The sequence below is a fragment of the Pezoporus occidentalis genome, unplaced genomic scaffold (assembly GCF_034315485.1).
Source record: "Pezoporus occidentalis ecotype Australia unplaced genomic scaffold, CSIRO_AGI_Poc_V1 ctg57, whole genome shotgun sequence".
NCBI lineage: Eukaryota > Metazoa > Chordata > Aves > Psittaciformes > Psittacidae > Pezoporus > Pezoporus occidentalis.
The window spans coordinates 2,054,095-2,081,983 of NW_026915910.1; positions in this window are offsets into that span (position 1 = coordinate 2,054,095).

Sequence of the window (27,889 nt, forward strand, 5' to 3'; positions counted from 1 at the left end):
TTCACTAAGTTCCAGATTCTGAAAAGTACGTAAGAACCGTTTTGTCAACACCTCCTGAAGCATGTGGCCTTTAAGGTCTCTTGATCTCACTTATAAAAGAGGTGATCTGTGCTTGGCTCAAGGTTAGTATCGGAAAGGAAGAGTTGAATGTGAAAATACTGTTCTAACAAGAAGCATAACATGATAACTAAAAGCCAAGGTTTCACCTTAATCTAAACTAGATAATCTAACAAATTGATGAAAAGTATACCGGTTGATACGGAGTAAACCTCAGATAAGAGAGTGAACACTGAAGTTCCTACTCTCTTACAGACCTTCTGTGTCACTTGGGGGATACCAATGCTCCTGTCTACATGTTCTCTAGATAATTAACCAGTGACAGAGAATATCCCTGAGCACTGGAATTTGATCCTATTTGCAGTGAAATTTTTAGCAAAGTGCTTGGCATGGTTTTGCCTGGACCTAATATAGTGCCTCAGACATCTCCTAGACACTGCCTGGATGTCAGCAGAAGCCAAGGACCATTCCTAGAATAAATAAGTTTGGAAGGTAATTCTGGAAATCACCTGGTCTAGCCCCTTTCTTGAAACAGGCTCTGAGCAAGGTGCTCAGGGGCTGAACATCTCCAAGGATGGGGCTTTCTCTGGGCTCCAATTTGAGTAACTGTTCTCAGGGCAGAATAGTTATTCACAGGTAATTTACACTGGACAGGGGATGACTGATGTAGTGTGCGACCAGCTCTTATATAAAGACCAACACAAAAGCTACATACAAATTCAGTGGTGCATTGGGCCTAATGCTTTTTTGCATAAGAGTAATTACAACTTTAGGGAAGAGATATTTTAAGCTAAAAATTGTAATTTTCTTATATCATCACCAATATTCTGCACTTATAACCTAGAATAGGTTCAAGGCCAGGTTGGAGAAGCCTTGGGTGAGATGGTTTAGTGTGAGGTGTCCCTGACCATGGCAGGGGGTTGGAACTATATGATCTTAAGATCCTTTCCAACCGTAACTATTCTATGATTCTATGAATATCACTGATATAAAAGTTTGGGACTCACAAACAAAAACAGCTGATGCAGCAGGTGAGGATGCTGGGGATACAGATGGAGGATAGCGAATGTTTCAGGCATCATTAAAAGAACAGGGTTTTTTTTAGAATAGAAATTTATTGACAGACCTTACATTGTGCCATGCAGCTGAGCATATATTTCACTCCAGTGAGCAGTGAACACACAATAAATAAATATGACATTATAAGACACCTGCCACATACATCAAGAAAGCATTCTAAAAGAAGCTTAGAAGTGAGGTGCATATGAAACAGTTTGAAGAAATACAATTTACCCTGCAGTCTCTTTGTGCTAAGGGACCCACCTTGTCTGTCACAGGTTCTCAAACGAAGGGTGGTAAACCATTATCTTTGATCAGTTCTCATGGATCATCTATAGCCTACACTGGAGGTCTCTATGATGCCTTGTAGAATTTCATGTTTAGTGCCTCAGTTACTTGGGCCACTGCTGCTAGTCTGAGGTTTTGAGTTCTGATTACATGAAGTATATGGAACAAAAGATAGCTGTGGCACTTGCATTATATAAATCCTGCTGCTTAGAGAGAAAATTTTAGGTAAAAAAGCAGATGGAGAAGAGCCAAATAAAAAATTATGTTTGCTGTTCTTCTGTAAATATTACTTCTTAATAAGAGATGACATTCTGGAACAATTGTGTAGGGCAGATTCTTTTCCAGTGGATGATGACAAGAGACTGATTATATGCTCTGCAGCACTAAGAGATCTCTTCCTTATCCATCTTGATTAAAAATATAGACTTTTTCTTCACTTCTGTGTTTGAAAATATACGTATAGGGTACATTTTATAAAAACTGTTCACAAAAAGCTAAGACTTTCCCAGGAATCAGTATTTCCTCCTGAAATTTCTTAAGGACTATGTGAAGACTATTGTTTCCTCACCCTAGACTTTGCCTGAGCTGTAAATAAGCTCTGTAGCTATGGCCCTACTAGTAGTCTGCAGGTCTTACTCTTTGGTCTTGCGCAGGGAATGACTTTTCTGCCACATGCTCCCCCTGTTTAGGACTCAAAGACCAAGACACCATTAACTTGCACAATCTGACTTTATTTAAATCTGTGGGAATTGGATGTGAAGTGCAGCTTCTTGCTGGTCAGCACTGGATGGACAGGATGCAATCAGATGTAACTGGAAAATAGGAATTAAGGGAGCTGTCTGAGAAGCAGAAAGAATCTTATCACAGTCTCCGCAAAAGGAATGACAAAAATGTGCTCTTTCCTTTTTTAAATATGACAAGAATGTCAGCAGATCATGATAATTCTATTGCATTGTGTCTGAAAGTAAAATCCAATGTTTGAGTTGTAATTGCTTTCAGTTATATCAAAACCTTAAAGCAGGGGGATTTTTATGAGAAACTAAGGCTGAAGATTTTAAAAGGAAAAGATCAGAAGGAGTTTTGCACCAATCTTCTTTGAAAATTCCACTTTCTGACCTCTAAATAGCATCAGGTCAATGAAATTGTTCCATTGTAGCACTGAGGAACCTCAGGAAAAGTTCAGCACCCATTTGTGCTGCACACAGAAAAAAAAATAACCCCCAGGACAAACCGACCTGGGGCAGTGTTGATGATTAAGCAATGATTTGTCCTAAGTGGCATGTAAAATTATATATTTTAGTATGATTTAACATGTAATACTATCTTGTTGATAAAAGGATAAAGGTTCTGCTCTGGGTGGTATTATACAGTTATGTAGGAAATTGGGGTTTACATACAATCTACATCCAAAGAACATCTGCTGAAAGAGTTCAGCAATAGCATGACATGGATATTAAACTTCATAGTTACTGTTCCAATGTCATGTCTTTTAGTAAGTTAGGCAAAACAAGGGGAAAAAGAAACTGGAAATTATCATCTTCAAGGTGAGAATGATGAGAAGGTGCGTGTAGATGGCGGAGCATGGATATGTACAGAGGCTGTGAGAGTGAAAAGGAAGGGAACTGTGTTTTGAAGGTGAAAACCTATTGTGGAAACCTGTCCTTGACAGTAGAAAGTGTATGTGTCAGTCAGTGCTGCTCTGAAGGATAAGAAAGACTGGGTCTTGAGTGTTATCGAGGAAACAAACCCAGAAAATGCTCTGCAAGGAGCAACTGGGCACTGAGTTTAATCATCTCCTTTTAAATTCTTTCAATGTGTTTGAGGGATTTTTCTGTTTGTATTTTTATTTTTATGATATGTCAGCATTCAAAGCTTGCATCTATAGCATTGCAAAATTATAGCCTGATCCCAAAGGAAGTATCAGGCAGTGACTGCTCTACGGACTGCATGCGTATCAACAAGCAGGAGAACACAGATCAAACAGCTTCTTTAACAGCAGCAGAATCCCTTTAGACAACTTACAAGCTTTCACCTGAAGTAATTGCACAGTCAGCTCCTAGTGTAATGCAGTCCTTATTTTAAATCACACCATATTTTTTGCATTGCTTTTTAGCTGCAAACTCATACATAGGTACTTACTAACTTGCGTGTTTTGTTCTGACTGTTTTATATGTAGCAAACTGGTGATTTAAAATTTCAAAAGCCCTTTATGGACTAGCATTTTTCAATCAAGAAAACGTGGAATAATATAAAGTATATTTAAGAGAGACATGCTTCTTCCAGAATCATAGAATCATAGAATAATTAGGGTTGGAAAGGACCTTAAGGTCATCAGTTTCCAACCCCCCTGCCATGGGGAGGGACACCTCACACTAAACCATGTAACCCAAGGCGCTGTCCAACATGGCCTTGAACACTGCCAGGGATGGAACATTCACCAGCTCCCTGGGCAACCCATTCCAGTGCCTCACCACCTTTACAGTAAAGAACTTCTTCCTTATATCCAATCTAAACTTCCCCTGTTTAAGTTTTAACCCATTACCTCTTGTCCTATCACTGCAGTCTCTAATGAACAGTTTCTCCCCAGCATCCCTATAGGCTCCCTTCAGCTACTGGAAGGCTGCTATGAGGTCTCCATGCAGCCTTCTCTTCTCCAGGCTGAACAGCCCCAACTTTCTCAGCCTATCTTCCTACAGGAGGTGCTCCAGTCCATTGATCATCCTCGTGGCCCTCCTCTGGACTTGTTCCAACAGTTCCATGTCCTTTTTATGTTGAGGACACCAGAACTGCACACAATACTCCAAGCGAGGTCTCAGAAGAGCAGAGTAAAGGGGCAGGATCACCTCCTTTGACCTGCTGGTCACGCTCCTTTTGATGCAGCCCGGGATACGGTTGGCTTTCTGGGCTGTGAGCACACACTGAAGCCGGCTCATGTTCAGTTTCTCATCAAGCAAAATCCCCAAGTCCTTCTCTGCAGGGCTGCTCTGAATCTCTTCTCTGCCCAACCTGTAGCTGTGTCTGGATGGAAAGACCTTTAAGATGCTGGGATAATCTGATGCACAGAATGTGGGCTGAACATGGGATATAGAAATTAAGAAATTTTCCAGGTCTTCAGAAGAGAATCATAGTTGTAAAGTTTTTAAAGGATTTTGAGTCCTTTAAAGTTAGTGAGACTTGTTCAGGTTTGCTGTTTCTGGATGATGCTTCTCAGTGCCCTTGCATTTCCTTTTCTCTGACCCATTTTTGCCCCAGTAAACAAACCATTAATAATTGCCTTAATGTACCAGTTCAGTATGTCCATTACCAAAAGTCTGGTATTCTCAAAACTGTTACCTATTGATATTATACATATTGTTTTCTGGTATTACCTGCAGGTTCCCCTAGACACTGTGACCTTGCAAAGCTCTACCGCCCAAAAAGTTGCCTGCAAAGTCTGGTCAATTCTCACATACCTTTCCCTTGGATAGTAAAGGAAAAGCATGTGACATGGCAACCCAGCCATCCCTCATGGTGTTGTGACTTTTGTGAGCTTTGCACACTGCTCTTGTCTCATCCAGCAATTTCATATATCACATCCGGCAGTTTCCCACGTCCTACTCAGTCTCACTGAATTTAAACCATTTAAACTTTAAAATTGTTCCCTTCTTTAGATGACTTGGAAAATTTCTTAATTTTTGTATCCCATGTTCAGCCCACATTCTGTGAGTCAGAATATCCCAGCATCTTGAATGCCTCCATTAACCTTAGCCCAGGGCTTAAGGAATGATCCAATCATTTCCTCAGAGCCCTAAAAAGGAGCAGTAGCTGTAGAAAAGCTGTGAGAAGACTGTGCAGTACCAGTCTGACTGTCCATTGTAAATGGCCTTCTTTCTTGCTAAATCTGTCATGGAGGGACAGAGAAAGTACCTGCTTGCTCCTGACAGTCAAGATCTGACCTCATTCTTTGTTATTTTGAAGGTCTGAGATTCGTATTAGTGTGTTTTGCTTAGCTAATAATGTGTAAATCAAAGAAATTGAGGCATATGATCTCCCATGCAGAATGCATGGGTGCAGAGTGGTTAAATGTTTAGGTTTAGGTAAGCAGAGTGGTTTAGGTAAGTAGTAATGGAAACATCTTGCCAAAATATCCCACACAGAGTTGGTAGGGGAGACCTCAAATGCAGACTCTCAGAGGGTAGGTCAGATTCCCCACTACATCGAGAACTTGGAAGAGCAAGTGCAAAAGATTACAGTTCTCATCTGTTTGAGAGCACTCATCATGGATGCAAGTGAGAAGATATCACAGCAGAGTACTGGGAAGACTTGAAGGCAGATGGAAGAAGTGGAGGTAATGAAGAAAACTGGTCCTACATCTTCTAGCAAAAAGAAAATTCATATCCTTTAAGGTGCAAACATTAGACTTTTAAGATACAGATTTTCAGCTACATGCTGGTAGGAAAAGAAAAGGAAATGTAACTATCAGGGCAAGAGAATATGAGCACTAGCACTTGAAATCTGCCAATGATTCCAAGAGCTTTTGTTTTCTGCTCCCACCATGGAGAGAGTAGGGAAAAGTACAAACCATTTACAAGCATAGTGAAACAGAGCATTAGTTAGACATGGTTAGTCACTGAAGTGGCTATTTGCAATTTTAAAATAGAAAACAAAATATTTTCCTCTCCCTAGCACAGTAAAAAAAAAAGTGAATGTTAGTGGGGATATTGCCAAAAGGTTTATTGCATATTAACAAATGTTATTTCTGGATCACTATGCAACTGGGCAAAACCCAATTCTTTAATATAGCATCTCAGTAGGCAAATGTTTGACTGTTTAATATTTTGATGGCAGTAATCTTCCTGATGCTGGGTGTCAGCTTTCCTGATGATCAAACTGATGGATAAATTATTAAGCGGTAGTGATGGACAATTTTTCAGGGATAATTAAGAGTAATAAAAATAAGTGTATAAAGTGCATGTGCTGACACCTTTGTAATGGCATCTGCTGGTTTTGGGAGCTCTCTCAGCAGCTATGCTGTGCTATATCAGCACAATTTCTAAAATAATAGCACTCTAATATCCATGGAGGGCAATAAGAAAACCTGGGTGAAATTCATTTGGATGTTCTTGTCTATTATCGTACTGCAAACATCTCCTTCAGGAAATTACTATTACTCCTGGGGATTTTGTCATTATCCTTGAAACAGTCCGAGTCTTTTATCCCTGAAAGACTCCAAATGGGACTGAAGATTGAGCCTGGGAAATATTATCCATGAATACCAGACCAATAAGCTGTTGTAGCATAGAAAATCAGATGTTGCCATCCTGCTTTGCTTCCCTCTTTAAAGGGCGTGAACATTTGGGCCCGCATTTCTGTCTAGAGGCTCCATTCTGCATGTATATGCCTCTAGAGCACGCTCATTGCCATCAGTGGAGCATGTCCCAGGACTATCCTCAGCAATGTGCTTTGAAACAGTACCTGTCATTGGTGTCATCTCTTCCCTGAGGAACAGATTTATGCAATGAGTTCTTTATTTGGAGATATTTTAGCTTTTTCCTGGCTGGCAGCTCTTCTGATCAGAATGCGTGAATTCATTGCTGGGGAGACATCTTCCTCTTGCTTTATGTTTTTTGGAGGTTCTTCATGTCACCAGTTCTCTGCTCATTCATATGCCTTGATTGCAGTCTCTTTGTGATCTTATCTGTTTTCTGCCTGTGGCCCATGATTGAATTTTCTGGGGATGTAATATTTGTGTGAATAGGTTCTTTAAGGTAGTTTATAGGAAGCCTGAGAGATGCTTGAAAGCAAGCAGCAGGTCAGAGAGACTTACCCACTGGTCTCTTTGGACCTTGGTTGCTATGAAAACCTGTTAAAACTTATTACGCTTACAATGGGATGTTGTGATGATAGTCACTTTGTACTTGGAAGGAGTCTTGTGGTAACTCAGGTTCCTTTGTGCCCACTACAGAGTTGTGTGCTGCCCTTTCTTTCACAAATATGACTTTTATTTGTCCAAAAAGTATGGGATCCGTCAACTTCAGTTACTATCCAAAGCTTCCTGGTGGTGTAGGTAACTTGTTTTCTTTCAGTTAGCACAATGCAGGTGGCCATTTACCTCGATGAAGCTGACAATAAGTTACTAAAGTGCAGAAACTCAGTTTCTGTCACTCATATGTCAGAAATGATAGATTTTCTGGGTGCAGACGTCCAAGCACTTTGAAGTTGAGGGCTTGGCTGAGCTTGAATACTGTATCATGTTAGCTGTCCTTGTTCGTGTGGACAACTTTGCATCTTTATGTGCTTCTATACCAATGTATTCTCTTTCCACCTAGGGATTGAGCTACAACCTTGGCTACTACCCTATTAATATCTGATTATAGCTTAACTGCATTCATATTTTATAAGGTACCAGCAAAGCCTTTGCTGGCATTAGGAAAAATAAAGCATAATAAGAATACATTCAGTAATTACCACAGTCATCCCTAAATATATTTTCATTTTGTTTTTTTCCTAGAAACCTGACAAAATACAGGAAGATCCTGCATTTCTGTTCTAAAGCTATATATTCCATACTATTCCATAGTATATTCCATACTATTCCATAGTGTTCCTGGATCTTTAGTGTTTATGGTCCCTGCATTCAGCAGCAGAGCCTAGAAGCATCCTGGAATGATGGCAGAATCCTCCATTTCCACCAACTTAATTTTCCTGCTTGCTTTCCACAAACTGAAGTACAGGAGGTATAAAGCAGAAAGGAACTGCAGTGTGCTTTGGCCAAGGCCTCATCAGGATAAGTACGAGTTTCAAAGCTGTAGGGACTGAGGGTATTTGCCCTGTGACCTCCCCATTGTCATCTGCAGCCATGTTAGGAGCACAGAGGTGGAAAGGTAGGCAGGATCAGTGGTACAAAGAAGTACAAAAGCAGTAAAACAGAAGGCTTTCAGTCACCTGTAGCCGGCTAGTTAGGAGCTGTAGGACATGGTCAAGTTCTGCCTTTCAGGGCAAAGCATGTTGTGCAGCCAAACAACAGGGAGTTCTGCATAATTAAGCTAATCTATTCCAGTAAATCAAATAGTGCTTGGTGATTTTTAAGCACTGAAACTTAATGCTCTATATTGTCAAACTGTTACCGTGGTTCCTGCGCATAGCTTTAGCATGGTCCAACTAGCAGCTTCCAAAAGATATTTGGTTTTATTTTGGGAATTAGCAGGGAGCAGACACCGTTTTCAATGGGCATTTTGCCTATGGCCACCACAGTGGGTGGTGGGAGAGTGTAACAGCATAGATATGACCAATACACTTGGTGTCAAGGGGACTCAAAGAGCATGTGCTGGCACTGTATAACTTACTGGAATAGTTATAACCAAAATATTGAAGATCTAGTACTACTCAAATACTACTGCTGACAATGTGTGTATTATGGACTTGAGAAGTCTCATAGTGGATCTGTATCCAAATGTCCTTCCTCCACTGAAGCTGCTATACTGTTTGTGTGGCAAGTCAGGATGGAGAGTCTGATGGCTCGGCTGTTCATTTCAGGTAACAGCATTTGTTTTTTAACTCTGCCCTTGGTTTTAGTTCTGAAGGACCTAGAAAAAAATGCTCTTTCTGGCCCAACCCGCATTTGCCAATTGTGTAGCTTCAACCATGCATGTTACTTGCACAGCTAATTTTTGTATTGACACCTTGCCAAGCCAACTGTCCCATTTTTCTTGTCTATTTACACAAGAGGGTAGTTTTGCACAGCTCTGGTTCAGTGAGCTTGTAGTCAGTTACCAGGCTTATGGATTTCCATTGCACCCGTGCTTCTGGGAAGTGCCCAGATTTCTTTGTGGAGTCCTATACACCAGTCTCCAGTTCTTTCTGTAGCCATGAACAAACAGCTGCTTCCAAGTCTGTGTGACTTATGAAGCATGACTACACCATTTGTGTGGGATGACAATTTTAGTGAGGAAACCACTTTGATGGTTCAGCAGGGGGATGGCAAAATTTGAATAAAGCCATAAAAGACTATCTGAGAACTAAAGCACTGTGAGAAAATATGGAAATATTTCAAACAAGGAAATAAAAAGATTTTGAGTTTTGAATTTGTCTCCTGACAGTAGTTTGCAAAATGAATGCACATCCAATAATCAAGGAACCATTCACTGTGAATTTGGCATACAGGAGATGGGTGCTGTTATCCTTCGTTTATCTGCCCTATAATGACTTATAAGAATCAGTTAGCAGACATAATGTTGGACTGGGTGGAACGTATCACAGTTTTCAGATGTCAGGCTAAATCTCAGCCTACCAGAGGGACTAGAATACTGTATGTGCATCAGAAGTTGGTGAGTAGCTAATCAAAGCAGATTTTCATTTTTAAGTTTTGAAAAATTGCATGTGTTACTTTTCACTTTTGGGTAACACAAGAAAGGTAATGAAGGATTTTAGTCCTGGAGCTATTTCACACTTAGAACTGCTGCACCAAATCAAGTCTGAGGATTGTTTCAGTTGGTTTCCAATCACTTCCAGTGGGCAGCATCAAATGCTACATGGTGGTGTTGAACAAAGTTTCTCTTTCTTTCAGCAGCCAGATGTGGAACAATCTCTACTTATGTCCAACAAACACTAATAAACTTAAGACCTAAAGGAATGGAATTCCTTTCTAAAATATTCAGCATCACCACCCAGGAATGATTGAAGATGGTCTCACTGAGAAAAATGACAAGGTTTTTATTGATCTTTGCTAAATTCTTGCCCTCAAGACTTTTTTTGCCTTCATACATACAATGAAATTTATTTCTGGAAAGTAACGTTGTGGAAAAGTTCCTGGGGGTCCTGCTGGACCCAAAGTTGAATGTGAGACAGCAATGCGCTGTTGTGGTAAAGGCAGCCAATGGTATCCTGGCCTCCGAGAATTCGACTGGGCATTTTTTTTTTTTTTTAAGTATTTACTAGCTTTTCTTTAGATTATTTTGAAAAGCAACACCTTAGGCTGGCATAGAAATAGCAGGTCCTAAGGTCCTCTTACTAATAGAGATACCTTCCCCTTTTATGTGTGTACAGCAATAACAGCACCATTTCTTAACTTCTTGGTCCATCTCGGTGAAGTTTCCTAAGTGCTTCAATGTGGGACTTATAACTGGGAGACATTTAGGAGACTGAATACATATATACAGAATAAAAAAAATGTAATTAGAGGAATTAATGGTGAAAAAAAAAAAGTCTGTAGAACGACTATTAAATGTGCTTAGCAAAATCATTTAGCTCTGTAAGTCCCTATACTGCAGCTTGCTAGAAACTACAGGACTGTAATAAGTGGATTATTCTATATACTCTTTCTTGTCCCCTTTTCTGAGGCTCATGTTACAAGCTTTGAATAGAACCTAAGTTAAGGAGGAGTTTGATTTAACATTGTACAACCGTGCCTAGGAGTCTTTGCGTGTGGTTTACACACATTTCTAATCTTGCTTGCTCTATTTGTGTACAATTGCTGTATTTCCTGGGACTAGGGCTAATTTCTGTGTCCTCCATTTCAAACAGAAATGGTACTTCAAAGAAAGAAGTTGGGAGGGAGTGTCTTAGTAAGGCAATTACATAGGAAATGACAGCAGAGAAAAGAAATTAACTACAACTATTTTAAAGATATGTATACCACAGGGTATGATACAATTGTGATGGACAAATAAAAATGCCAGGGACAATAAACAGGGGATGATATAAGCAGCAATATTTTTTCTTTTTTTAAAGATGGAATGTGTTGCATCTGAAGGTCAAATGTAGGATACTATTATTAAGGATAAACTTGTTTTGAAAAAACACCAGATGCTTGCTAAGTATAAGTGGAGGCAATGTACGAAAGATGAAAATAACATTACTAGCAATGACAATAAAGGAACAGAAGTAGGACATAAAAATATAAATAAAAAAAGGTTTTTGCAATGTACAAATACAGAATCAATCTCTCTGTAAGTCAGCTGTTAGCAAAAGATGCTTTGCACTGACATCCTGCAGAGTTAAATTAATGAGGCTACTATTAGAAACAGTATTAGAGAAATACTTACCTTGCAATGAGCATTTAAGCTACAATTTTTCTTTCTCCAAGTTGAATTCTCTCTGAAGTGTAAACGACCCCCAAGTTTAAGGAGCATGTTATAAACAAAAGACATTATTTTTCTGCCTGCATATTTAAAGTGTGAAGTGCCATCCATAGCTCTGCTGTAATTGACTTTTCTACTACCTTTCAGGGAAAACATGGTCAAATAGCATTATTGAAAACAGTTTCTCCATTTGAAGTGGAATATATTCTTCTCATGCTGTTAACATAGGAGATGCCCTGTCCTTTTGAAAGGCTGAAGTCAAGAATACCTTTAGTTGAATATGCTGCTTCTTTCATAATAATGCCTGAATTGTGGCTAGTTTTGCCCATTTATGCCCTCTCCAGTTGCCTTGCTGAGAGTTGTTAATGCACTGGCTGCTAAATCTTTCACCTTGTCCAGTACTGAAAAAGGCATAAACTGGAAAGCTGTTCCTAGCTGAAAGCTAAAGCGGACTTTCAGGTGTCTTTGAATAGCACTGCATTAATATTGTGGTATCCAGCAATAACACAATACATATTTGGGTTTCACTTCAGCTGTATTGATGTGATGCTTTCTCCTGCACTGGAATTAATCAGTGTTATAGGGGGTCACAGAGAACCCATTCAGACAGTAAATGTATTTAAGTACTTGCTAACTTCACTTCTGCTTTGAAGTCAGCTGCTCTGGTAACTAAAAAATGGTATACATCCACTTGCATATATTGCTTGATGATGATGCAGAAGCACAGGACTAAGAACCCTGCTGTGTTTTTCTCCATCCATTGATAGTCATTCAGCTGCTCTGAGCTTCCATTTCTTACCTTTGTCTTGCTCCTACAAGTGTTTTTCAGTCTCTGAATACTTTTGAAGTTCTTGAATTCTCTGACTAAAAAATGCAAAGCATTATTTGCATGTGGTAGCATGCTCTTGATTCCTGAGCAATGGAAAAGTCTGCATAGGGGAGAGAGAAGAGCTGAGAGGAGTTACAGGAGGGATAAAAAGCAGCCTCTTCAAAATTAGGTCTGCTGGCCTATATAGAATACAGCACTTCTGAATGTCCAGTCAAACCTTTCCTGGTGCAGCTTTGAACCATTCCCACATGTGTGTCACTGAATTCCAGGAAGGAGAATTCAGCATCTCCCTCTCCACTTTCCCTCCTCAGTAGGCTATAGAGGGCAGTGAACAGTCCCTCAGCCTCCAAAAATCTGTGAACTAGACAAGCCCAAATCATAGGACATTCCTTCTAGTCCTTTCATCAGCTTTGTTGTCCTCCTCCAGACACATTCAAGGACCATCCTTCTTAAACTGTGGGACCCAGAACTGCACACAGTGCTTAAGGTGAGGCCACACCAACACTGAATACAGTAGGACAATCACCTCTTTGACCATGTGTTTGATGCACTTAGGATGCAGTTTGCCCTTTTGGCTACCAGGGCATGCTGCTGACCCTTACTGAGCCTGCTGCTGACCAGCACCCCAGATCCCTTTCTTCAGGTCTGCTTTCCAGTCACTCCTCTCCCAGTTTATATTTGTGCCCAGCACTTGTGCTTTCATCCTAGCTGCAGGATCTAGCATTTCAGCTTGCTGAATTTTATTCCATTAAAGATTGACCAGTGCTACAATCTACTAAATCCTTCTGCAAGGCCTCCTGTCCCTCAAGATAGTCCTGGAGTTACGGCAAGTCTCAAGGAGGAATAAAACCTCCAGCTTTTCCCTTGATACAAAGCATTTAATCAAATATTTTAACTGCGAGTCTTCTGTTGGGTTTTTGTTTTGTTTTTAAATAACTAGAGATGTGCTGAAAGTTGTTTGTTTTTTTTTGAATATATGACTGAAAAAATAGCTTAGTCTGTTGCCAGCAGTCTTTGCTTCACCCTCCTTTTTTATTCTCTCTCTGCCTACTTGAGGTGGGCAAGATGGGATGCCCATGCAGTGTGTTCTCAGCTCTTCATGTTTGCTGATGCAGATTTTCACTGTGCTTTTTACTGTAAAAAATATTACTAACATTTGCTATTTTTATCTTGTATTTCCTCCATGGGGAGCATTATGTGTTCAGTGTGGTACTTGGGTATGGAGATTCATTTCTTGTGGTGTCTAGTCTGATATATGCTTTGAACAGCAGGTTGCACAGGCATACCTTAGCCTGGAATATGATTTAGTGATCCTGAATTCTTGCACTATCCCCAAGAAATCTCTCCTGTGCGGATCTTTACCTATCTATTAGATATCATCACTACCCTTGAGAAGTAGAGTTGTCCACTGTGGGCTTCAGTTCTGAGCTGGACAATAGAATCATGGAATCATAGAATAGTTAGGGTTGGAAAGGACCTTAAGATCATCCAGTTCCAACCCCCCCTTCACACTAAACCATGTCACCCAAGGCTCTGTCCAACCTGGTCTTGAACACTGCCAGGGATGGAGCATTCACAACTTCCCTGGCCAACCCATTCCAGTGCCTCACCACCTTTACAGTAAAGAACTTCTTCCTTATATCCAATCTAAACTTCCCCTGTTTAAGTTTTAACCCATTACCCATTGTCCTGTCACTACAGTCCCTAATGAACAGTCCATCCCCAGCATCCCTATAAGCCCCTTCAGATACTGGAAGGCTGCTATGAGGTCTCCACACAGCCTTCTCCAGGCTGAACAGCCCCAACTTTCTCAGCCTGTCTTCATACAGGAGGTGCTCCAGTCCCCTGATCATCCTCATGGCCCTCCCCTGGTCTTGTTCCAACAGTTCCACGTCCTTTTTCTGTTGAGGACACCAGAACTGCACACAATACTCCAAGTGAGGTCTCACGAAAGCAGAGTAGAGGGGCAGGATCACCTCCTTCGACCTCCTGGTCACGCTCCTTTTGATGCAGCCCAGGATACGGTTGGCTTTCTGGGCTGCGAGCACACACTGAAACCCTCTCATGTTCATTTTCTCATTGACCAACACCCCCAAGTCCTTCTCTGCAGGGCTGCTCTGAATCTCTTCTCTGCCCAACCTGTAGCTGTGCCTGGGATTGCTCCGACCCAGGTGTAGGACCTTGCACTTGGCATGGTTAAACTTCATGAGGTTGGCATCAGCCCACCTCACAAGTGTGTCAAGGTCCCTCAAATTCTGTTGCATGTTTTGCTCAGGAGAACCGAACAACTGGATGACAAGGGAAGAGATTCAGGAATGGCAGATATTTTTAGTACCTTCCAGGAAATTCACAAGAGACAGGATACTGCCTTGGCCTTTGCCAAACTCCCTGGCTGGGCTTACACAGGGAAGCTGATCCTCCCTTTGCTGATCTGCAGATACGACAATGTCAATTTGCCTGCTCAGTGAGCTATCAAGGGCTCCTTTGTTTGGAGGGCACTTCTGCAGAGCAAGTCATATCTTTCCTGTTGCTTAACGAAGCAATGCTAGGGTATTTACATGGATTCATTGGGAAGGAAACTGTGTGAAAGCTGTTTGTCTTAAAATGAAATTCCTAGCTTTTATGTTAAACAAAGAAACAAGCAAAAAGCGTTAGAACAAATTTAGATAGCTAGTCAACAAACTAGATGGATCACATCTCCTTTGTTCTGGTTACCTGTTAATTCACTGCAGAATCAATGTAGATGTTCTGTAGAATCCACCATAATGAGGGACTGATTTCTGAATTAGGAGTGCTAGTACATCAGTCACTAACCAAAATAAAAATCTTTTGGACAAGGATGAAGATTTCTCGCTAGTTTAACTTTCTTTCATGCACCTTTATTATGTCAGACTCATTTTTCCTTCCACAGAACTGACAAAGGATAAGAGAGATATGGCTAGTGTTAACAATTTCTTCCTCAGGCAGAGATGTGGGTAACTGAAGTGCAGGATCCAGAGATGGATGTCAGATGGGTCTTGGAAATGGAGAAAAGCAGTAGCAAGCACTGGTGCCTGGCTGGATCAAATCTCTGTTTTATTCTCAACCCATGGCCATTACTGCTTGAGTCTTGCTGATCACAGCAGGCTGCTGAACCCAGTTTACGAAGACCCACTGGGTTCCACAGGCCAAGAATGCATCCTTCATGTAATGACAATACAGCACAGAGTAAAGAGGAGCTGCACAGTGCTGGGAATGAACACCATGAAGAAAAGATTGATTGAACAGAAGTGTTGTATGAAATCCAGGTGATCTGAGTTAACATAGCTCCTCTGACTATAGAGGTACCCTCAGTAGTTCACAGTAGATATCAAGAGTGTAGAGTTTAGGGGTAATTACACTTTTGTTCAACAAATCCATCTTTACTGAGAAGTGAAATGCACCATTCAGCCATCACTGTTGGGTGGTAAAAGATACATTCTACCTGTGAGGTGTACAGTAAGTCACTGTGGTGAGCTCCTGTATAAACATGACAGATATCTGATACCTGCTGATATCTCTTTGTAACCAAGCTCTCACTCTGCTTCTTAGGAAAAGATCTATTTATCTCTCTGCTTACCTGTTTGCAAAGCCTTGTGAAACAAACATCTTGCTGTTCACAGTGTGCTAATGGCTCAATAACTCTCAAATCACTGCATTTCCATAGCAAAGAGTGGCATGATCCAGCAGTAAAGGAAAATAAGTTTATAGTTTGGGGCTGTTGGTTGATGAGAAAATGAACATGAGCCGTCAGTGTGTGCTTGCAGCCCAGAAAGCCAACTGTATCCTGGGCTGCATCAAAAGGAGTGTGACCAGCAGGTTGAAAGAGGTGATCCTGCCTCTCTGCTCTGCTCTTGTGAGACCTCACTTGGAGTATTGTGTGCAGTTCTGGTGTCCTCAACATAAAAAGGACATGGAACTGTTGGAACAAGTCCAGAGGAGGCCACGAGGATGATCAGGGGACTGGAGCACCTCCTGTATGAAGACAGGCTGAGGAAGTTGGGGCTGTTCAGCCTGGAGAAGAGAAGGCTGCATGGAGACCTCATAGCAGCCTTCCAGTATCTGAAGGGGGCTTATAGGGATGCTGGGGAGAAACCGTTCATTAGGGACTGTAGTGACAGGACAATGGGTAATGGGTTCAAACTTAAATAGGGGAAATTTAGATTGGATATAAGGAAGAAATTCTTTACTGTAAAGGTGGTGAGGCACTGGAATGGGTTGGCCAGGGAAGTTGTGAATGCTCCATCCCTGGCAGTGCCCAAGGCCAGGTTGGACAGAGCCTTGGGTGACATGGTTTAGTGTGAGGTGTCCCTGCCCATGGTAGGGGGGTTGGAACTGGATGATCTTAAGGTCCTTTCCAACCCTAACTATTCTATGATTCTATGATAGATGTGTAATTAGAACTGGCAAAGCTGCTTTTTGCTATATAGGAAAATACTTCACTATGTTTTCTTGTTGGTTACTTACAGATTTCATTTGTCTCAAAGAATGGATCTGAAAAGGGAAAAGGAACAGTACTGTACTCAGGAAAAAAAAAGGCTTCTCATGGACATATAGAAACAAAAGGCACTGAAATTGCTGTTTAACCCTGTCTGAAGAGCTGAACTGAGGTGAGATAATGTTAGCCCTTGGTTCAGCAGTATTTTACTGTTGGATACTCATAAGATGAAGTTGCAGGTATACCCAGGCTCTTCCTATTGGCAATGCACAGTGGGAGCCTGTCCTTCAAAGTGAGACACCATCATATCCATGTGTCCCTTGGAGCTTTGTCTTGCAGGCAGGCAGTTGTGTGGGTAGGTGACTGTAATGTGGGAGTGTGCTTTCAGCCATGAAGCCACAGCTGACCTGAGCAATATGTTAAGCCTAATGATTACCCACGAGGTTCAATTCAGACAGACTGGTGGATACTATCAATATTAAAGTTTATTTGACTCTGAAGAACAGAGTTGGAGTGTGGAAGGAAGAGGAGACTGCAGTGTAGAATGCTAAGTAATGCTCAGGTCACTTCCAAAGTGTACAACGCTTGCCTCGGTAATTTTGAGATCCATGTTTTCCTTTGCACCACATCTATCAGCTTTTAGTCTTTTCTACCTTATCCTCAGTGGCTAATTTTCTCCACTCTACCTCAAAAGTAAAAGTAAAATTTTTTCCAGCTTCTTTGCTTTGTTTCTGCACCTATAATTCTCAGATTTAAATTCTCTTCCTGTTGTGAGTCAGCTTAAGGCCTGACTTTGTCTTGGCTGATTTGCTTTTCTGGGTTTTGATTCATCAGATTTTTTGACTAATAATTTTGTAGGTTTTTTTTCTTGTCTCCCTCCTCCGCCTCTTCTTTCCTCTTTCTCTGCCTTCATCCTATAATCTCCTTCTTCCTGGAATGAAGGTTATTTTAGTCTGAATGCCAGATGAAATTCATTCCTTTCGCCCACCGCTCCAATGCTGATCCCTATGCATCTGCTATCTTATGTTCTTTTTCAACCTCTTTTTCAGGCTCTGTTGGTTTCTAAAACTGGGAACACTTTTCATCTGTAAACGGCTTCAGCTCTCTGTCTTTATTTGAATCACCAGCTTGCCTTCTATAATTTACCATAACTTCCTGATAGAGGTGTGACTACAAAGAACTTCCATTGACTCACCAGCTGAAATCTCTGAATTTTAAGCTCTGTAAGGAAAACACTGTGATTGTGTCCTAATTTTGCAAAGTGGCTTATATAGTGCAATGCACAAGTTGGAGAAAAATACTCATGGAAAATGAGCAAGGAGCTATGTGAATGGAAATAACACAGTGAATGTTTAAGACCAACTGGAAATCATTGACCCTGTGGTCAGCTTCAGCAGGAAGTAGTGGTAGTAGTGGGGAACTGTAAAAGTAAGTATTTGGGGGAAATGAACCTGCTGAGTAATAAGCATCGTGAGCTGGAGACATTAATCATGTCTGATAAAAGACAAGTCTCTTTTGATATTACAGGGTGGGTGGGTGGGTGAAACATATGGTGTATGCAATCCGTCTTTTTTTGATCATTTGGTACATTGCAATCTAAAACTCAGGATACTACAGAACGATGCTGATGTGATTAACATTGGCTGGCAGATCACATCTACCAGCAGACCAACTTGATAGTGGAAGTATGGATGGAGGTGCTGAATATTTAACCAACAGTTTTCAGTAAAATTAAATGAGGCAGTGAAGATTGGATCTCAACCAGAAGTGATCTCAAGCAAGGTCTCAAAATTAAATATGGGATCAGGATTTTTCAGTTTTTTTTATCTTGGAATTTCACATTGATAAATAAGGAGCCATAGAATCACAGAATCATAGAATCATAGAATAGTTAGGGTTGGAAAGGACCTTAAGATCATCAACTTCCAACCCCCCTGACATGGTAGAAAGTGGTGTAAATGGCAGTCAGAAAGAAAATGGAAATAGCTATTAAGTACCCAGGTAAGAGTAGAAACGAGAAAAATCTTAACTGATATGACATTTTATCATAGGAAGAAAACCTGTGATATACATGAGCGCTCTAGGAGTTTGTTTCCAAGGAATCTTTGGCCAATATTGAATTGTAACAGTTATTTGAAACAGTGACTTCTTAACCAAACTAAGTGCTCTGCAATCAAGAGGAGATTGCTACAGATCAGGAAGTGACCTTACAACTTTGTTTCTGAAAGTCAGAGGTCCTTCAGATGATTAATATTGCAGAATTTGATAATGTTTGTACTGCAGCATTTAATGCGCTTATATGTCTGAGGCTGGTTTTAGGCTTCTTTAGTTTGCAAATACGCTTTGGGGGAAAAAAAAATCGACATCAAGATGTTAAAAAATGAGTTGTTTAGAAGTCAGTAATTTAACTTCATGAAAGTCCTTTCTGCTTTGATTAAACAATTCAGAATTTTTCACAAGACTAATTTGGGTGTGAATTTGGTCCCTGAAGTCTGAACTACACCCTCAGATGTTGTTAGAGTCCATGCAGAGGAATGGGTATAATCTGTGACATCTGTTGTCAATTACTGAATGCACTTTAGGTAGGTGTCTGAAATGAATCACCCACTGGAGCTTAACTCAATTCATCTTCTCCAATGACAACAGAGCCAGCCCAAGCAAATAAACTTAGATATGGAAATACTTTTTATATCTACAGGATAAATAGACTAAAACTGTGGTTCTCAGGGTTTTCAGAACTGGAATATTCTTTTCTTTCACAGCAATTTAATCCTTACTTTCTCACTATAGGTGCCACCATCACCATGCTGATAATATTTATAAGCTGTGATAATAGTCAGTGCAGCCTATCTTTCTCCATAGAATATTTTGCATCTCAAATGGTTTGTCTTTTATCAACTTGTCCTCTCCAGATCTTGTGTCTGACCCATACACCTCTGTACAGATTCTCCTCCAAACAGCCATCACTGCCAGGGCCATTTCCCTTGTACAGACAGTCTGGGACATTGGCTGATGCAGAAATCACTGGGCATTTCTCTCCTTATCTTTAGCATGATCTCACAGCTTCTTTGTCCTAACTGTCCAGCCTGTGTTTTGCTGGAAAGAGAAACAATGCTACCTAGTTTTTGCAAGTGTACAAGACTACACAGACAAGGACAAAGGAGATGGGAAAAGAGTCACTTCTACTGCTGCATGTGAAGAGTGTCCCTGCTGGCAAGGCTGCTAGCACACACCCTGTCTCCATCGCTTCACAGTAAATATAATGTGTTTCATGTGGCTCTGGTAGAAATGAACTTTTCAGCATGATACAGAGAAGGGAGAAGGGAAAGAAAGAGAAAAAAATGGGCTTGGTGGGATGATCTACCCTGCCATTCTTATAGTTCTGTCCAAGCATCTGGGGAGTGTGCTATTGTGCCATCAAACAGCAATCCTTATGCCAATCAAATCACTCCATTCAAGGTCCTACAATTATTTGTTTATCTGTTTATTTGTGGAGACAGTGTTCTCACGGTAGAATGCATAATTAGTCCATAAACTCTGAATAATTCTGAAAGATACAGCAAGGCCATGAGAGGCCCGAAGAAGCTTAAGCAAGCAAGATAAGAAGAAGCTGGAATTCCCTGAGTTAATGAGAACTGTGGACTGTTGGCAAGCTTTCGAGGTCAAGTTCTCACACCTGTGCTTAACCAATTATATGTTAGTCACTAAGGGACTTCAGGACATGTATCCAATCATAATATGCCAAATCACTGTAAATGCATGTAATAAATAGTATATAAGGGGTTAAGGATTTGTATAAAATGAACAAGAAGCATAACTCATATTGAGTCTTTCTCTTGATTCCGGTCGCTCTCTCCGACATTTATTGTTCTGGTCCACTTCTGTATGTCACAGTTCTGTGAAGCTCAATATTGTTCGGATCCTTGATAAAACAGAGTCCCTGTCTCAGGGATACCATGCTTTGCATAGATGACTGAAGAGATCTTTAGTGAGGAAAGAAAAGCTTTTATATCTGCCATCTGGACTCTTACAATCCCACTCGGGATCACACTTACTGGCCTGCCATCCTCTTCATTGCTGACTGTTTTCTGAGAAATGTGGTGCTTACTCAATTTCAGGAACAAAACTCTTATCACAGGTCATGGAAAAGCTAAATCAATTACATCATTTTAGATGTGAATACAGCTCAATATTTGTCCTGTTGAATGAAGTACACCAAAAGCCAGCCAAATCAATTCAGAACATGCAAAGAATGTATTTCTCGAATTTTTTTTTCCAGTATCTTTTCTGGATAAAACCTTTAAGTTAGTATGACTTTCACCAGTTACTTCTGGTAACTCTCAGTTAAAATTGAGTTAAATCTAATAAATTCTGATCTACATTAGGAAGACAGAAAGCAGGCTGCCTGACCTCAGCTCTGTGGGATGAAATGCTGTTTTTTGGTGCCTCATCATTCTTTAAAGATGTAGTAATAGGATAATGTTTTCTTTGAGGTATCAGAGTTTACTAAGCACATCTGAAAGTTTTAATGCTTCTTGTGATGAAATAAGCGCAACTGGTAGCATCCTGGACATTATGCAGAAGCTTAGTGTAATGTTAAAAGTTTTAAATCAAGATCTGCTATGTGCGTACTTTTTAAGCCCACCTACAGCTTGAGTCCTGAAGGTGGCCTTCCTAACACAAACATTCAGATTTACACTTAGATTTAGGTCTTTATAATTTATGTGTCTACATGTGTGCTAGGTGTCTAATCTCCCATAGCAGTCAGTAGAAATGAGATGCCTGAGGAGACGAATCTGTTTTTGCAACTCCTACAGTGTCTAGTCACTTTCAGCTGCAGAAGATTCAGGGAGCTGTTAATGACCTGTGAAATCATCAGAATAGAAGATTCATCTGAAAAGGTAATCTCCAAGGGCTGCTTGATGCTCTAGTTGAACAACTGGATATTAAGGGTGAGCTTAGGTATCACTTGCAATGAGCAGATCCTTCCCATATCTCAGCAGACTGCTAGTCACTGAGGCTTGCCAGTGAGCATTTTCAGGCATTTAATATACTTTAGAATACCTGAGATATCCAAATGAGGATGGTAGATACAATGAAGGACACACATGAGACCTGTGCCACTATGCAAAGACCTCCGGAGGCCAGGTGGGACCCTAGCACATCTCAAATGACTTGATATTTCATGCATGGGCAGCTGATTCAATCTCCAGCATAGGTCCTTTACAAATCAAATTGCTGTGTTGCTCTGGTTTAGTTTTGCTGGCACTGGTGTGGAATGGTGTGGTTCTGAATCTATGCTCTTGTCTTTAAATTAGAAAACCTACAGGGCCTATTTCTTGGGATACTTTTGCTGCATGAATCCCCATGATATTCCTCCTGAATCATGCCAGTTCGGCACACATGCTGTGGGGAGGTGGAACACTATGAAACGCAGGATGGGTTCTGCTGATGGTGACTGAGAAGCGGGATGCAATTTATTGCATTTTAGTCTTAATTGCAAACTATAGGAAAACACATTTCTTTTTCTTGGTTATAAGTTCCTTTCCTCCCACGTTTCAATTGTATGTAAATCAGGCACATCTTCCTGACATAAACCATGAAAAATAAAAACTGGAGTAGACAGGGTAAGAACACTGCTATTCTTATTGCAATGACACTGAATCTGATGGAAAAATAAGAATGGGAAGAAATTTAAAGGAAGTGATGAAATTTAAAAAGCAACCAAAGTGAGGTCTTCATATTTAGCCTGACCCTCCACCCCCACCAAAATATGCAAGGGTAACAAGTGACAGGATTAGACTGCAGCAATTCAGAGGTCAATAGGAAGGGAAAGAAACTGTAACCAAAACCACGTGAATATTGTCAAAGACATGTGAATGATTAATATTTTTAAGGTACACAGCTTATGTGGATGAATGATACACATGCATTCTTAGGGCTGTAATGAGGATATCAAGTACTATTCATGGAAGTTCCACTTCCTCTGGCTGCATAATGAGGAAACCACTGCAAAAATCACCCCTAGAACCTAGAACCTCACTGCTTGTATGTACCTGTTTACAAAAAAAAAGATGGAAGACATGGATTGCTTCACATTGGACCACCGAGAAGTGCTTGCATACTTCGGGTTGAAAAGAGGTATAAAAATCTTCCAGGAAAAAGGTTTAGATGTGCTAGATTTGTGTACAATTGAAAGGTGGGAGGCAACTCATAACCAAGAAAAAGAAATATGATTTCCTGTAGAGTGCAATTAAGACTGAAAATGCAGTAACTTAAAAAATGGAACTGCCGTTACATGGATCATGAGAATACTTCTCAAATTGCTTTGAACATCTAGGAAGTCATGTCAAGCCTCATGCTGCAGGGTTATTAATATATCTTAAATACTAGATCAGAAGCATCTCATTTTTCAACCTTTCCAGCCCCTGGCAAAAGCTGTTGTCAGAGGTGGCATTTAGGGTTAGGTGCCCCTTATCTTGATGAAGAATAACAATTTCTGTATTTTTAGGTGAGGTGGGAACCAAGGTAATTTTTACATTCTTCTTCAATGTTGTTTGTATAGAGTGAATAATTCCTGCATGGTGAGAGTGTTTTGTCTGCAGATTAGGTGTGTAAGGGAAATGGTAAATGCTCTGTCAAACAGGCAGTGCATGAAGACTGAATAAAGCACAATGGATAGTGAGGAGTGCTGAGAGTTGCACGGATGAGGAAGGGATTATTTGACCAAGCAGATAACTTAATTTCTCATGCAACTTTTGCACATTCCCCCCACCTTGACTTGTTCCTTAGCAATAAAGGAAAGAACATTTCTCCTGTTTTACATGCAGCCATCAAAGTTTTAGCTGAAAAAGACTAGACATTAAATCCTTCTGAGGCAGCTGAGTTGTGTGAGATACAACTTCATAAATTTTCATTGTATCTGTATTGTATCTATATTCCTTATACGTTTAGCATTTAGTTTTTTTGCACTGAGATTTTCACTGCATGGTACTGAGTTAATCTTTGTTCCTTGGTTTGTGCAGTCACAATCGTGAAAATGAATTAATTAGTGACGAGACAAGGGGCAATGTTTTATAGTGAAAGAGGAAAGAGGGTAGGTTTAAACTGGACATGAAGAATTTTTAGGTTTGGTGTTTGTGTGCTGTAGGTTTTGTTTTGTTTTGTTTTGTTTTGTGTGTGTGTGTTGTTGTTTTATTTAATGTTTTTACTATATGAGGGTGGGGAGGCACTAGAACAGCGCTCAAGATCAGGCTGGACAGGGCTTTGAGCAACCTGGTCTAGTGGAAGGTGTCTCTGCCCGTGGCAGGGGGTTGGAACTAAATGATCTTTAAGGTCTTCCAACCCAAACCCTTCTGTGATTCCATGAAAACTGGATCCCTGTGTTTGTATGTGGCACCAGATCTGGTTTGCAGGACAACACAGTCAGTGTGATTTCCTTTCTGCTGACCCTGGTGTGGGTCGTAGCTGTGGCAAATGCATGAATGACCAGGATGTGGCAAACACATTTGAAACTGCCACAGTGCTTGTTTATTGGTCATAAATAAAACAGGATGTCCTGCAGAATGGGGAAAGCTTGTGTATATTGGAGCTGAAGGAACATCTCCTTCCACTACTCATGGGTTTCTTAAACAGCTTCACAGGACCTTATGGCAATTCAAAATATTTCGTTGTTTGGTCTCTGCTTAAATACACTTTTTGTGAAGCGCTTGTTATTTGCTGATCTCTGGCACTAATGAAGTGGTCTGCATGGTACATTTTTTCTGTGAGATTAGGAGAAAGATTTACTGTGTCTTCTTAAAAATGGCTATTTCCTCATGCTGTCAGGAAGGACTATCTCAGGGCTGAAAAAGAGCAGGAATGTAGTGTAAGAATTTGAAGGATTCAGTTGTTAGAAAAAATTTCCTTGCAACTAGATTTAAGTTCATAAGATGCTTTAAAACAGGCAAAACCAGGGAATAAACTATTATTTTTCCTCTGCTGTAGGTCTTTGAGGAAAAATACTGTGTTAACAACCTACAACTCACAAACCTGAGTAGGCTTAAGATAATAAGGGAAGAAAGTATACGAGGATTCTCTTTTTGGTGTTGTTTGAGGGTTCTCTTTTTGTTGTTGTTTGGCAGGAGAGAAAAAAAACAATGGAAGTATTTGTGTTCCACTGGCAGGTTTAGTCAAAAGGCCAAGGGACAAGCTTTCAGATGGCTCAGCGTTACAGAAGATAAAACCAGACAGATATATTCTATGGAACACAAACTTAAACTGATCTACAGACAGTAAGAGACCCAACCTTAGCTTTTACTATACCCCAAAAATCTGGTTAGTGCAAATGCCCGTGAAGCAGTTTGTAAACCTTTTGTAAAGGACAGATGTAATGAGAAAGGATAGTCCTACAGTTACATTACATGGCTTGAAAGGCTTTTCTGCAAGTGCTGCTTAATTCTATCTTTAGATACTGTCAGTATATTCTATGTGGGAAACTTTTTGGTCTTAAAAAGAATGATAGAGGAAGTAGGCAGAGGGTGGGCTATATGGCAGAACATGAAATTTGTTGCTTCATGGAAGCAGGGACCATGTGAACCAGAGAGGCTTAGGCATTACCTATCTATTGCCTTTAGAAAGTAGGAGATGGAATATTTTTAGAAAAAAACTCCCATCCAACCAGTTCAGGTAAGTCCAACAGGTGACATTAAGGAGCCACAGAAAGTGGTGTGTGCCTACTTGTTTGATTTTGTCTTGGGAGGAACTCATACTGTTCACATCATCCTTTGGGACTGGCAGGCACCTCTCAGCCTTCCATTCCATCTCTACCTGCAGTAAAGTGAATGATGGACAGAGTCCCTGGGTGGCTGCTGGGAAAAGACAGGTAAGGATGGGTCACATCTGGAGAACAGTACCCCTTAACTTCCACTATGACTGATGAGGAGCATTCACACCACCAGTTGTGTCCATCTAAGGCACTTCAAGAATTTACTCTTTTCACAACTGGGAGTAGCCCAAACAAATAAACAGTGATTAACAAAATAAAACAATATGGATGGGCTTAACACATTGTCAGACATGACATGGACAGATGCAGATTAAAACCTCAGTCACTTAAACCAGTAAAAACATCCTACAGGTCTTAACAGTCAGCTTGGATCTGGCCATCTGCTGTCCTTAGGCACTCAATATGGTTTCGTTTCATAAATTCCTGTTTGTAAAAATGAGAACTTTAACATCTGTTTATGCTGCAGCTTTTTTGAGGCAAGCAGTGTCTCTTGTTATAGGAATATATATTTTGCATAATGGAGTTCAATATAAGTTCCTTTAATGTAGCTCTGTTGAATAATAACGATTAATAAAACTGAGTAAACAGCATTTAGAAAAGATCAAATGAGTCCAGTGATGTATCCTTTTCTTCATGGGAAATGAAATGCAATATTAATTGGAACTGAATAGCATCAGCTATTTAAAAGTGATGAAAGGAACTTTTTACATGCTGCAATATTTAATTTTAAATCTTCTTATCAACAGTTCTTACTAGGGTTTGTATTTCATAGAATCATAGAATCGTTAGGGTTGGAAAGGACCTTAAGATCATCTATTTCCAACCCCGCTGTCGTGGGCAGGGACACCTTACACTAATTCATATCACCCAAGGCTCTGTCCAACCTGGCCTTCAACACTGCCAGGGATGGAGCATTCACAACCTCCCTGGGCAACCTATTCCAGTGCCTCACCACCCTAACAGGAAAGAATTTCCTTCTTATATCCAACCTAAACTTCCCTTGTTTAAGTTTTAACTCGTTACCCCTTGTCTTATCACTACAGTCCCTAATGAAGAGTCCTTCCCCAGCATCCCTATAGGCCCCCTTCAAATACTGGAAGGCTGCTATAAGGTCTCCACACACCCTTCTCTTCTCCAGGCTGAACAGCCCCTACTTCCTCAGCCTGTCTTCATATGGGAGGTGCTCCAGTCCCCTGATCATCCTCATGGCCCTCCTCTGGACTTGTTCCAACAGTTCCATGTCTTTTTTTCTGTTGAGGACACCAGAACTGCACACAATACTCCAAGCGAGGTCTCACAAGAGCAGAGTAGAGGGTCAGGATCACCTCCTTTGACCTGCTGGTCACGCTCCTTTTGATGCAGCCCAGGATACGGTTGGCTTTCTGGGCTGCAAATGCACACTGAAGCCAGGTCATGTTCATTTTCTCATCAACCAACACCCCCAAGTCCTTCTCCGCAGGGCTGCTCTGAATCTCTTCTCTGCCCAACCTGTAGCTGTGCCTGGGATTGCTCCAACCCAGGTGTAGGGCCTTGCACTTGGCATGGTTAAACTTCATGAGGTTGGCATCAGCCCACCTCACAAGTGTGTCGAGGTCCCTCTGGATGGCATTCCTTCCCTCCAGCGTATCAACCGAACCACACAGCTTGGTGTCATCAGCAAACTTGCTGAGGGCGCACTCAATCCCACTGTCCGTGTCAGCAACGAAGATGTTGAGCAAGACCGGTCCCAACACCGATCCCTGAGGGACACCACTCGTTACTGGTCTCCAGCCAGACATTGAGCCATTGACCACAACCCTTTGTGTGCGGCCATCCAGCCAGTTCTTTATCCACCGAGTGGTCCATCCGTCAAATTGACGTCTCTCCAGTTTAGAGACAAGGATGTCATGTGGGACAGTGTCGAATGCTTTACACAAGTCCAGGTAAATGACATCAACTGCTCTACCCCTGTCCATCAGTTCTGTAGCCCCATCATAGAAGGCCACCAAATTGGTCAGGCAGGATTTCCCCTTAGTGAAGCCATGCTGGCTGTCACCAAGCACCTTGTTGATTTTTATGTGCCTTAGCATGCCGTCCAGGAGAATCTGCTCCAAGATTTTGCCAGGCACAGAGGTGAGACTGGTCTGTAATTCCCTGGGTCATCCATTTTCCCCTTCTTGAAAACGGGGGTTATATTTCCCTTTTTCCAGTTGTTGGGAACTTCACCTGACTGCCACGATTTTTCAGATACGATTGACAGCGGCTTAGCAACTTCATTTGCCATCTCCTTCAGGACCCGCGAATGGATTTCATCAGGTCCCACGGACTTGTGCACATTCAGATTTTTAAGATGGTCTCGAACCAGTTCCTCTCCTACAGTGGGTGCAAGGTCTTCA